This window comes from Felis catus, chromosome A1 (genome assembly GCF_018350175.1).
Source record: "Felis catus isolate Fca126 chromosome A1, F.catus_Fca126_mat1.0, whole genome shotgun sequence".
Lineage (NCBI taxonomy): Eukaryota > Metazoa > Chordata > Mammalia > Carnivora > Felidae > Felis > Felis catus.
In genome coordinates this window covers 32611619-32621742 of record NC_058368.1, presented here as the reverse complement: position 1 = coordinate 32621742, position 10124 = coordinate 32611619, and positions in this window count along the sequence as shown.

Sequence of the window (10124 nt, the reverse complement as noted above, 5' to 3'; positions counted from 1 at the left end):
GGGTACCTGATGCCACCAAATCCCCTCTCTTTTAGGGGATTTTTCTGAATGCCAATCATCAGGCAGGAGAAAAGTTTCTGGCAAGAAGGATACTTCAGGCAGATTCCTACAATTTGATCCACCTTTACTGCTACCATGCTGGTCCTACTGCAACTGCAACCTACATGATCTGCCTATTTATGTTGACCCTAAAACGTATCCTGCACTTAGTAATCAGAGTGGTCTTCTAACAACATAAATTACATCATGTATTCCTCTGCTTTAAAACCTCCAATGGTTTCCTCTGCACTCAGATTAAAATACAAACTCATTATCCTGATTGTCTGAAAAGCCAATTTAAGTCACTCTAGATACAAATATCCAATTTTACTATCATCACAGATTTTATCAAGGTCTGAATATATTTATTTAGGTATTTCCATATCTTCTGTACTTATACACTTTTTTATCTGCACAAGAATGTAGCATCATCTCCAGCCTTTTTGCTTCTGTGTCATGTGCACTCATCCTAGCACATAGTATGTAATTTATAAATATCCTGAATGAATGAATAAATGGTGGATAGAAGACACGTAGGGAGAGGTAGCACACTGGGAGATAGAAAGAACTCAGTAAAAGCAATTGGCTGAAGACATGACAGGATGGAATTGTGTTCCTACTTCCTTGAAGTTATCCCTGGGATTAAATTTGCATTCTTCTATTTAAACACAAAATTTATCTTTAGTGAAGATTAGATGATATTTTACATTAGGTTTGAAAATTAAATTAGATAATCACTATTTAATAGGTAGATTATATAAGATCATTAGATTGTATATATCGGAGTCATTCCATTTTAAAATTTCTAGCAGCAGGTAAAAATACATTACACCCAAGTTTTGAAAAATCATATTAAAATAATCCTTTGAAATATAAATTGGCAATTGGCAGGTGACTCTATGGTATTCAATTCATAATGTTACCCATTTTTGCCCAGCAAATTTCCATAATACTCAATAAAATACGACCTCTGAGAGTTAAAGGACAAAGATTTATGTATAATTTCTGACAATTTGAAGCATCCTACTGAAACACTAATAAACATGATGTGGATTATTGATTATTTACGTAGGTACCATGTATTACAAAAGTGAGTGTATTTAACTCTAAAGTTTTAGTTTAACGTATGTAGAATAGTCTAATCTGTAGTCTTTAATGAAGTTATATGAGCAAAACACAGTCCCCAGTGTCCTATAAAAGAGGACCAAAAGCTATTATAAATAAAATAATGTAGCTGCTTTCTATGTGTTTAACTAAAAAATATTTAGGAAAATGTCATCTAGCAATATTCTGTATACTCAATTTTATCCACTTAAAATTTTTATTCCTAACATTGTGAAAAATTTAGTCACAAACATACCCAAACACATATACACACATGCGCCTCTCTGATAGTCCCAACTGTATTTTATTTTATTAATTAATGAATTAATTTTATTGTGGTGTAGTTGACATATTAGTTTCCAATGGTGAGTTTTTACATGTCTGTTTTTCTTTAGTGTTTCATACAGCAGCTACCGCAATTTCAAGACTACCCTGTGATTTAGATTGAGCATTCAGTATGGGGGAATGCCCCTTCCCCCCAGAACTCACTCTTTTTTGCTTTGTTGGCTAAACAGTGCCTAATAGATTGTGTGTGTGTGTGTGTGCGTGTGCGTGTGCGTGTGTGTGAGTGTCAATGTTTATTTATTTATTTTGAGAGAGAAAGACCACAAGGAGGGGGGAGGGGAGGAGAGAGAAGGAGACAGAGAATCAGAAGCAGGCTCCGTGCTGTCAGCACAGAGCCTGACTCGGGCTCAAACCCACAAACAGTGAGATCATGACCTGAGCTAAAATCAAGAGTCAGTCGCTGTACTGGGCGCCCAGGAGCCCCCAGACTGTTTCTTTCTAAACTAACCTGAAGCTTCTGATTCAGTAAAATGGATGATACAAAACTGAGTGTACTCTTTCACGTAGAGTCACACATTAAAAGTACTTCTAATATTTCCCCGTTTAACTGTAAGCCTGAATTTTAATTTTTTAAGCTAAAATGCTTTATTTTGTTCATGCATAGCATTTTAATTTATTCTAATGGCTATCTACCTTTCTTTTGCTCCTCTGCAAGCAAAGTAGGTTTTTTTTGAAGCCTGAGTATTTATATCTCATATATTCTTCTAAAGGGATGGCATTTTGAACTGTAAACTGTTATGCTTATATTATGTTATTAAGTGAAGTTTTAAAAATTGTCTTGTGGGCGCCTGGGTGGCGCAGTCGGTAAGCGTCCGACTTCAGCCAGATCACGATCTCGCGGTCCATGAGTTCGAGCCCCGCGTCAGGCTCTGGGCTGATGGCTCAGAGCCTGGAGCCTGTTTCCGATTCTGTGTCTCCCTCTCTCTCTGCCCCTCGCCCGTTCATGCTCTGTCTCTCTCTGTCCCAAAAATAAATAAACGTTGAAAAAAAATTAAAAAAAATTGTCTTGTGAACTTCCAAATTTTTCTATAGGTTTAATTTTAGTTTGCATGGTGTAATAAGTAAAATGTTTCCTAAAATCAGAGCTAAAGGAAGTCAAGCTGGAATTATAATGCATATTATAAAACACAACTTCAATTGGATACAGTACTGGCATAAAGCAGTAAAATAACTGAATATTAATCCCATCCAAAAACATTTATAAATATTTGGTACTTGTAAAAATGTAGTTGACAATGTTCTAGCCCTTAAAAAGCTCATGATCTATATAGAAATGTGGGAATGTAAATGATTAACAAAAAGATTGGTAATACTGGCATGAGTCCAATAATGTAAAATCAAATAGATATAGGGCCAAGGAAATGAGACAGATTTTAGTATCAGCTTTGAAAAAACATCACAGAAGAAAAAGCATTATGGGGCGCCTGGGTGACTCAGTTGGTTAAGAGTCCAACTCTTGAATTTGGCTCATGATCTCACAATTAGTGAGTTCGAGCCCCACAACAGGCTCTGCACTATCAGCAGAAAGCTGATGCCTGCTTGGGATTCTCTCCCTCTCTCCCTCTCTTTCTGCCCCTCCCCTGCTTGTGTACTCTCTCTCTCTCTCGAAATAAATAAATGTTAAAAAAATTACAAAAAAGAAAAAGTATTTGAGTTAGAACATGAAGGGTACACAGAATTTTAATAGATGAAGGAGTAGAAGAATACCATGTTAACCACGAAAATAACATGATCCAAAGATCATGTCCAATGTAAATGGCAAATAACGTCAAATATGCTAGCTAATTACATATTTTTGATATTTTAAATGTGATAGGTAATTTGACTTGCTTTCTTTTTTTCTTCTCTTATAGTTATTTTCATAGAGGAAAGCCATTTGAGAGATTGTGCGATTGGACTGAAGTTTTTGTAGGTATTCCTAATTGCAGTGTGAAGGATGGATGGAAAGGAAAAGAGGTTAATGGAAAGAGAATAATTAGAGTGCTATTATTATTATAAATGACAGAAATCATGAGGCTATCTTTTGAACTAATTAAAAATTATGTGCTTCGTAATAGAATTACATTTGTATCATTGCTATTCAGAATAGACAGACAAAATAATATGTCTATAAGTCATAGACTATATGAAATTCATTAAAGAATATCAAGAGTGATTTTAGCTAGTCTCAGAGACCTTATTTTCACTTATTATATTCATAGTCGTTTTGGTTGCAAGTGACAGAAATATAAATCTAACTAAGAGGCAAATAAGAAATGTATTGGTTCGTAAACATCAACTGCAGGAAGAACTGGGATGAGGTTAGCCTTAGAAATGGCTGGAATCAGGAACTTGAATCCCCTCAAGATTTTGTTCCATTTTTCATTTCTGCTTCCTTTTGTGATTGGTTTTATCCTCAAATTGGTTGTTCCACAAGGCTAAAACTATAGCCATGGGGTGGATAGTTTAATGACATCATAGCTTTAAAATAGGTCTGGATTTAATTATAAATATAATGGTAACTTCAGGTGGACAAATAATTTGTTCTCAATATTTGATGATAGATATTTAATATTTTTGTGATTTCTATTTTTGCTCATATGAAATCATCTGCTAGTCTCATTTTCTTCGTTGGAAAGGGTCATTAATATGTAATTTAAGACTCTTTTGGGTCTTTGTTTTTTTTCTTATATGCATATCATTTTGTGTTCGCATGTGAGTTACATTTTATTTACCTGGCTTAGGTGAATTGTACTTTGGTATGTAAGGATTCTTGTTTTTCATCAGTTCTGAGAAATCTGTAGTCATTGACTTTTGTACATTGTCTCACTCATCTTTTTATAAGGGAAATCATAAGAGATGCAATTTGTACATATGTTCACTGCTTTAGTTTTCACTTCTTTTCTTGTGAATGCTAACTGGAAATTTATTATTTCACTTCTGTGCATTGAAACAGATGTTTATTGTATTTTTTAAGTCACTGGTCTTGGATAATTTTTATGTCATCTAGATTACCATTTTGGCAGAGATACTATTCAAAACATTATGATGTTCAGGTAAATTTTTGACTGAGAAAATAATAGATTTTTTCCTAAGAGACAAGTAGTTTATTACTTTTAAATGTTTTTTGTTATATGTTGTTGTCCTTCTCTAGAAAATATAAATTAATATCAATCTAATCAAAACTTTCTAAATGTATAAACATTTTGAAACTTCAGAAGTGAGCAGTTGTTCTGGTCTCCCTATATATGAAATCTTCAATCTTATAATTAGAGAATTTAAAAAAAGTTAACGTGTATTAAGTTTATCGCTTTACAATCAATCAAAAAATGTATCTATTATTTACAGTATACTTTAGTTAGTGACATAAAGGATGCAACTGTTTTAATACTTAATCCTTGTCATTTTCTCAGGAAGCTTATGATTAGGGGAGTTGAGGTGAACAAATATTTACCTACCAGCTCTCCACCCCCACCCACAAACATATATACACACAAAGATAAATGTGTATGTCATACCCAAAAATAAAGATAAAATATATTAAGTAATCAATTATTTAATACTTTCTTCTATATTATCTACCATAGACATGTTAACTTATATTTAGAGGATTAAATATTATTATGCTTAAGTTGATTTAAATTTTACAAATATTTATATTTCCATTGCAAGAAATATTTTTAAATTCATTTAACAAATGTTTATGACATGGCAGCTTGGTGTAACTTTTTGAGATTGTAATAGAAAGGAAAAGAATAATTAATAACTGCAATTATTTTTTGGAAAGGTAATAAATTAGGATAGTTTTTACCAAAGATGCAAAAATACAAATGATTTTATCATATGCAATTACATTATAGAAGTTAATGTGAAGCTAATTAATTTTTCTTTTAATCTTAGATGGTGTCAAATTCTGCTAGAGTTTAAATTAAATACAACCTAAATCCTCATCCTGAAGGAAGACCTTTAAAAAAGGACAAAAATTTCCTATATAGAGCTTTAGGCTTGTCAGGAAAAGATTTTTAACATTGTAACAAATCAAATAAGGAGTAGAGATTTACTAGTCTCAAGGGACTCACAGTCTTTTCTTAGGTGACTTTTAAAGGTCTTTTTTGAGTGGAAGATGTAAGAAATAAAGTAAAGAACTGATTCATGATTCACACCAATAAAATAGTAGAGTCAGAATACATGCACATATTACAAATGCACAAAAAGCAGCTCAGCTAATTCCTCCAAGGTGAAATTTATATATTTCTTTGCTGAAGAAGTACAGCTAGCAGAGTGATAAATTGCAATGCTCCTGGGAATGCAAATAGAATCCTGGTTCCATATTCTACTGCCAGATCTTTTAAGAGGTATAGGGATTTGGGCAGGCCCCTAAGCATTTTTCTGTGAGTGGATTTCCCTATATGATGCTTTAACATAAATCTCAGAAACAGACAGTGGCATAGTTGGATGTCATGTAGAGATCTCTGTAAGTAACAGCTCAAATCCATGCAGAATCTTGAGTTTTTCAGGGTAGGTATGAATGGATATTATCCCTTATACAACCCTCTCACCGCACCCTTTATCTCATGCATTCATCCTAAATGACAAGAAGCCACTAGAGCAGCTCAAAGGAGAAATTACATAAACATTTCTGTCTCACATAGTTTTCAGCCTTTGTGTTGAATCACTGACTTTAAAAATGGGGGCAAATATCTTCAAATATTGGGGTGCACACAGTTTTTACACAAAAAAATTTAATTTAACCTATTTAATACATTTACATTAACAACAAAAGTAGCTACATAAAATTGTCATCTGCTTGCTTCAAATGAGTAAAAATTGTAATAAGTATAAGGAAATTAAATAAATCAGCAGGGGTGCCTGGGTAGCTCAGCCGGTTGGACATCCAACTTCGGCTCAGGTCATGGTCTCATGGCTTGTGAGTTTAAGCCCTGTGTCGAGCTCTGTGCTGACAGCACAGAGCCTGGAGCCTGCTTCAGATTCTGTGTCTCCCTCTCTCTTTCACCCTCCCCAACTTGTGCTGTTTCTTTCCCTCTCACAAATAAATAATAAACATTATAAAAATTTTTTAAAAAAGAAATAGATCAGCAATTCTCAATATCTTAATGATAGTAATATTTAACTTATTTAAGTACTGTGAAACTTAAAGACATTCTATTTGGTTTATAGGTATTAATATCTACCATATTAGAATTAAAATATATTTTAAAATATTTTTAATGAACTCACTAAAAATTAAGCCCATTATACTGACAAATCTGAAATCTTAAAAATATAATTTCCCCCAGAATAGTGATGAATGGAATTGTTTTATATTTTTCCTTTTTTTTTTCTTATGTCTGGCTTGATAGAAGAGATCTAAACTCTTCTTTCTGCCTCTGTATTCAGTCTGTTGAAATATCAAGTTTTGGCTGAAGTATGGGAGGAAAAGTGGCCCTTTACAGAAAGGACAACAGTATTCCAATAGGCTTTTCAGCCAATTATGGATATTCTTTGTTAATACACCCACTGCAATGGGGTGGTATTTTTCCCTGTTAATACATAAAAATTAGACAAGCAGCTTATTTATTTATTTATTTATTTATGTGTTTATTTATGTGTTTATTTATTTATTTATTTTGAGAGAGAGAGCATGTAAGCTGGGGAAGGGCTGAGAGAGAGGGAGAGAGAGAATCCCAAGAAGGCTCTGTGCTGTCAGCACAGAGTCCAAAGCGAGCCTCGATCCCATGAACCCTGCGATCGTGACCTGAGCAGAGATCGTGAGTCTGATACTTAAACAACTAAGCCACTCAGGTGTTCCCCTTTTTATTTTTTGAAGATTAGTTGCAAAGTGCAATATATCATGTCAATAAACTCTTTGTAGTCTGTTTCTTTAAAAACAAGTGTTCAATATGAAGCAAGTTTCAAGCATTTGAAGAGGCAATAGAAAACAGTAATCACTGAGTGACTGAAACACATAAGGAAACGCCATGTTTGTACAAGCTTGGTCTGTGCACACTTTCCAGGTCCCCAAAGGGAAGGGGAAATCAAAATAGAGCCTACCAGTCCTGCTCAGTTAAGGAGACAAACTTAAGAATTGGTGGAGACCACAGTAGCTAGAATTCATAAAGCAGGGTACCAAAGAAGAAAAAGCTACACAGGGAAAGAGTCCCAGAAATCTGCACGGTTCCCTTGACACTTTACTGAATATTGATCAGAAAATTCCTGTGAGGATAATTACTGAGCCAGCGAATGACTCATCAAAAATAGGCACGCAGAAAAATCCGAGGAGCACACACGAAGCCCAGAATAGTTTGTGTGCCCATCAGCCAGTGGAAAACCTTCTAATGCGTGGGACATTGTTTAAGGTACTCAGTATACTATTGCCTCAGTAATGAGGGAAAATTGGCTCTAGAATAAAAGGTATTCTGATGCAGTCTAACAAAAAAAAGCAAATCCTGAAAAGAACAAAAAGTTTCTATAAATATTCTATAAATATTCTAACAAATATTTAAACATACTTATCAAAAATACCTAAAGGTATATAAAAATAACCAGCACCTACCAAGTTATAAATTATAATGTCTGATACCCTATCAAAACTCAGAAGATATGCAAAGCAAGAAAGAAATATGCTAATGAGGAGAGAAATCAGTCAACAGAAACAGACCCTAAAATATCACAAATGAAAACACACTTTTAAACAATCCATAAGTTAAAAAATAAATTAAAAAAGAAATCAGAAAAAATTATGAAAATGAAAATGAAAACATAACATGTTTAAATCTTGGGATAAAGCTAGTACAGTACATGGAGGGAAATTTATAGCACTAACTACAATAGTAAAAAAGAAGAAAGTTCTCAATTGCCTGATATCTATCATAAAAACCAGAAAAAGAAGACAAAATCAAAACCAAAGTGAGGAGAAGAAAATAACAGTAAGTATAAAAGCAGGAATTATTAAAACAAAACAAAAAATAGAGAACATCAGTAGAATCAAATCCATTTTTCTAAAAAAATCAGTAAAATTCCTTGAAACAATTAAGAAAAAATAATACTAATTCTACATAAATATATTTCAGAAAATTGAAGAGAATGGCATACTTCCCAATTAATTCTATAAGGCCAATATATCTGCATATAACAAAAACCCTGCTAAGTAAATTAAAAAGAAAACTAAAAATCAATATCCCTCATGAAATATGTGCAAAGTTCTTAACATCAATTGAATTATACTTTGAATGGCTATCTTACTTATGATATCTTTTTCACACATGCATTGTTCATTTGGAAATTATTGATTCAATGAGTGATACAAATCTTTCAAATTTTGACACATTTCATTATGTAATATTTAAAAATTCTACTTTTTAATATCATCTCCAATCCCACCACAGAATTTAAGTATGAGAACCTGGAAAGCTCACATTGGCAGACATTATTTTCCCTCCCTCACCAAAAAAAAAAATTTAAGACAGTTCAAATTTTTAGATAAAAGTCGTATTCTTGTGAAAAAATTGCTTAGCTCAATTTGTAATTAAGCTACAAATACCTTTCCTAACAAAACAATCCCATTTAAAAGTGCAATAGAAGTGCACTACATTTGACACTACATCTCATTTTACACTACAGGATATTAAAGATATGAATATGAAGGGTCAATACTTGATAAAATTAAAATTTTTTACTTATTCTTCAAGCACATCTTAAGTGACACGTTTGTATTAAGGCAAGTACATAGTGATACAGAATACAATAAGTATGACTAGGTACAGCTAATGTCCACTGCTTTTATTTGTGCTAAGTTGCCTGTAATTTTACCTGTGGTTTCCAGCACATTGAAAAAGTTTATACTATTAGTATAAACATATTTGACACCATGAACCTCCTGCAAGGTTCTTATGGATCATCACGTTTCTATAAACCACCCTTTTAGAACAACCGAATTAGATACTGAAATGGGAAAAGTACACAGATAATTGGCTACATTTTAGAACATTTTGATTTTTTAAGTCTAAAGTATGTTTTATTTATTCCAATAAGAAATACTGCAATACTTTGTAAGAAAAATGTCACATAACAGCTTTCAGAAGATGGAAAGAGCTATTAATATTGGAATTTCAATGGTGGACTGAAGCTTGGATCCCTTAGGAAGAAGCTAGACTTGGGCAGTGGAAGGAAGGCCCAGAGGCACTGTCCCAGGTCCTTGAAGGGGAATGATAGAGACATGAGCTGTGAGCAAGGACAGGTGATAAATGGGTTGTGCATTAGGAGCCAGGAGGCACAACATCCTGACCTTGTGGCTTCCAAGACCTTAGAGCTGACAGACCAGGAGCCACAGGTGTGGAGCATGTGATCTCCTTTCCACCTCTGCCCCAGGATGACCCCTAGACTCATTATAATGCATCAACTTGCAATTATAATTCCCACCCCACCATGAAGAAAGGCTGCTATGATGGTTCTGGTACAAATCTTGGAGAGTCAAAAACTTCCCTTCCCTACCTGCTGGAGGAGTCCCCCAAAGGATTGGAAGGAGCCTCGATAACAGACCACCCCACTGTACATCACAGCTCCTCCCAGCCCAGAGAGAGAGAGCAAATATCCAATCCTAAAAGAACCTAGGGCTGGTTCCACCTCCAGGAACCTCTCCTACCTTGAGTGTTCTTTCA